This window comes from Microtus ochrogaster, linkage group LG1, assembly GCF_000317375.1.
Source record: "Microtus ochrogaster isolate Prairie Vole_2 linkage group LG1, MicOch1.0, whole genome shotgun sequence".
Classification (NCBI taxonomy): Eukaryota; Metazoa; Chordata; class Mammalia; order Rodentia; family Cricetidae; genus Microtus; species Microtus ochrogaster.
In genome coordinates, this window is record NC_022027.1 from 54,165,783 (window position 1) to 54,169,677 (window position 3,895).

Genomic DNA, 3,895 nt, shown 5'->3' on the forward strand with positions numbered 1-3,895 from the left:
GGGGGGGGGGAGAGGCCAAAAGATGACTTTAACATGATAAAAAGAACAAACAGGGCAATTACCTCTTCAATACCTGAAGCATCAAGCAGCTATTCCCTTAGTTAGTTAAGTATTCTGTTGTTTAGATAGGACTTGAGGCAACCGTACCTTAAGCCACGTTTCCTGTAGGCAGCCACTTCCTGGGTCAAACCTCCTGTCACAACCTTGAAGAAGCAGAAATAGGTCTGAACTCTCTGACCTTTGGTCGAGGTGGAACGGATCCCCCTCTGTGGGTCCTCTTAAGACCCAAAACACCAAGTAACCATACCCTAGGTCAAGATATCTTGCTAGTGGCGCACCTTAAACCAAACCTCTTTTCAATAGCCTTGAAGGAGCAAGAATAGGCCTGAACTCTGGCCTCCAGTCGAAATGGAACGGACCCACCCACTTCTCTGGGCTCCTATCAGAGACATTTGATGTCACTAGGAGCAAGGAAAGGATGCTGCAATCACACCACAGTGAAAAACAATTTCAAACCCAACTCCAAGTTGTAAATGTCTAGTCCTGCCAGTGACTGGAGAGACACCTGTCACTCACTCTTGCAGAGGACCTTCCCATATAGCAGTTCACATCCATCCATAACTCCATTTCTAGGGGATCCAACACCCTCTCTTGACCGCTATTGATCTTATGTACATCCATGGCTCATGTACATACATTTAGGCAGAATGCTTATACACATAAAATAAATACATCTGAAAATTAAAAAAGCGTTTATTATCATGAAATATCAAAAAGATTGTAGACTGATGGATTAACATATTATGGTAGGTTCAAGCATTTTGAAAATAACTTGGCATTATCTCCTAAACTGAAAGTTCATTGATTTACTTTATGAGAAATAATTCTATGTTTAGGCTTATTCTGTGATAGAGGGGAGAGGGAGAGGGACAGAGAGAGAGGAGGAGAGAATTAATATAAGGAAGACAGAGACAAAAGAAAAGAAAACCTTGCACTGTCCATGTACCTTTATGTTAATCCCATAGAGACATTCTGTGATGGTCTGCTCTGTTCCTTTAAGAGACAAACCACGCGCACTCCTTCTTCCACCCACTGAGGCAAGCTGATCTTCAGCTTCCAGCCTGAGCCCCTTCCTTTTCCATCTCCCTCTCTAAGAGGCAGCTTCTGTCTCTCCCTTCTCCCCACTTTTCCCCTTCCCCCTTCTGTTTCTCTTTCTCTCTCAGCTCTTCTCCCCTTCTCCCTTTTCCCCTCTATAACCCACTAAATAAATATCCAACCTCACTCTGCATGGTGTGCCTATCCATGTCTCTATCTCTCACCTGCCGTGTGGCTCCCTGTCTAGAAACAGCTGCCATCAGCGACCTGCAGCATGGTCTCATGGTGTGCCCATCCAGCTGTCTCTCCTTGTGGGACTGGCTGCCCTGTTGAGGTCTCTTACCCACCACGTGGCTCCCTGCCTGGGACTCTTTGCTTTTGGGACCAGTAGCCTGATGCCTGCAGCCACTTAGGGGACCTATGGTGTGGTCTTGGGACCCACTGCCTGCTGCAGACACTCGGGAATCTTCAGCATTTTCTTAAACCATGACATATTCTTTCTTGTTTGAAATAGCAACAATTTTGAAAAAAAAAATGAATCCAAGAGTGACAAGAGAGCAGATAAATTGCAGAAGGTTTATATGATGAGGTATCTTACTGTGAGGACAATAAGCAAATAAAATTAAAGATTAAGAATAGAATTTGTGTGAAAATAAAGCCCTGGAAGTTGGGGATATGTTCAAGTGTCTTCCCCCCTTACATGCCGCAGGTCTCTGATGGCAGCTGTTTCTAGCGTCTTCTTGGCTTGCAGGTGGATCCTCTGGTGGTTGTCATATGGTCTTCCTTCTGTCCTGCTCTGTGTGTCCTTCCTCTCTTGGAGAGCACAGCTGTCACACTAGATCATGCCCTCCTCTCACAATCCCATTTTAACTGAATCATCTATGTGAAGTTCTTCCAAATGCAGGCCCCGGGAGTCCATGGGGTGAGGACTTCCACATGGGAAGGTCAGAGGGATAATTCATTCAGTCATGACATTAGATTTGGAAAAGGACTTCCTGGATGTTTGATGCCCACAAGGTGAACATTTTCCCCGTGCAGTGATGGATTTGAGATACTTTACATAATTGCCTAGTTAGGTGTTCCTGTCCTCATTATATTGGCTTATTGCTACAGCTTTGCTGATGCCATTATCAGTAAAGAGAAAAACAGGGAATGTTTCCTAATGATTCTTCCTCACTGTTTAGGGTTTCAGACAACCTGTGATGTGTTAGTTGATGCCATGGGAAGATGTGTCCCTGTCTCTCAATGCATTGCTGCCTTTCATAGGCTCTGAAAAGGACTTCATAGTCATCCTCTCAATGATAACAATTCCAATTTATTTCAGTCTCATATGTTTTTTTTCATTTTATATTTAATTAATTTATATTTTAACTTCTCATCAGATATCTAATAAAGAAAGTTGAATGACAAAGAAGCCAAGTTTTATGCAAGACTAAAACAGATGTCTGAAACTTTTTATTGTTTTCAAAGTGTTCTTGAACTTCTTGGGAAACATTGCTGTCAAATTTTATATATGCAATTTTCATAAAGAAAACAAAAAAGATGCCCCTGGTATTCAAAATAAAGTGCTGTATTAGTGACTATATGATTGACAGGAAAGAGCCTGAGCTTTGACATGGTATGGATGAGAACCCGGTGCAGCATGGCATTTTGAATGCCATTTTGGAATCATTTTTGCAGGCTAAGTCTGTCTCTACATTGGATGCAGCTCAAGAGCCACACAGAGCGCTCATTGCTCGAACTGACTGTCCTTGAAACTTCACCATGACCAGTGTCTGGCTGGAGATGGCGAAGACATTTTTACAAGCTGTTTCTCCACTGGGACGGCAAACGTAAAAGGAGTGTGAACCACATAAACACATTCCACTCAAACTGACACGGTTCACACTTACTGTACCACAGAAGTGCCCCTGGCCACCCCGGCATCAACAGAGATGACGTCTGATTGGAGACCACTAGCAGTCTTAGCTGACTGGGGTTAATACACCTTGAAAATACATATGATCCTTTCGGTACGATGTTCAGGGTTGCCAGGGCTTTAGAAGGGGTCAGGGGAGAAAAGGGCCATGGGTCATATTCTTCATCACTTTATGGAAACCTAACTCTGGTTAAATATTCATGAACTCTGTCCTCACAGGACAAGTGACCATTTGCAAAGTCTGCCTAAATAACATCCCCTTATGCCCTTATGCATGTCTCTAAATCAGCTTCAGTTTATGATGTGAATTTCAATAACATAAAATGAAGTGAAATGAAAATTATAAGGGTGGAATAACATACACATGACGCACACTCTTCTCTAAGAGGGAATAACACTTTTAAGTGACATCCCCATTGACTCAGTGTCAACCTAACTTTCCTTATTTGCAGAGTCAGCAATAACAGAAAATAAAAAGAAAGCTTGCTTATTCTGGTCCCACCACACTTGCAGATTCCGTAAGGCTGTCTTTGGTCTGCCGAGGACTACCTTCAGCAGGTTCATCTGTGTGGGATGCTCTAAAGGGGCACGGAGCTCCGGTGGCTGGTAAAGAGAAGTGTATCCCTCAGTTACAGAGACTGGAACTCCAGATCAGGAATGTAGCCTGATGACTTGATTTCAGACCCAAAGAGGATGGCAGGGCTCTCTGGAGTCCTTATTATGAAGATACCAATCTCATTGTTGATTTACCATCATGATTTGCCAATTTCCAAACCCCAATGTGTGAATTTCGAATGGAATAAACTTTTATCCCATTGAGAAAGAGATAGTGATCACACACACACACACACACACACACACACACACACACACACACATATA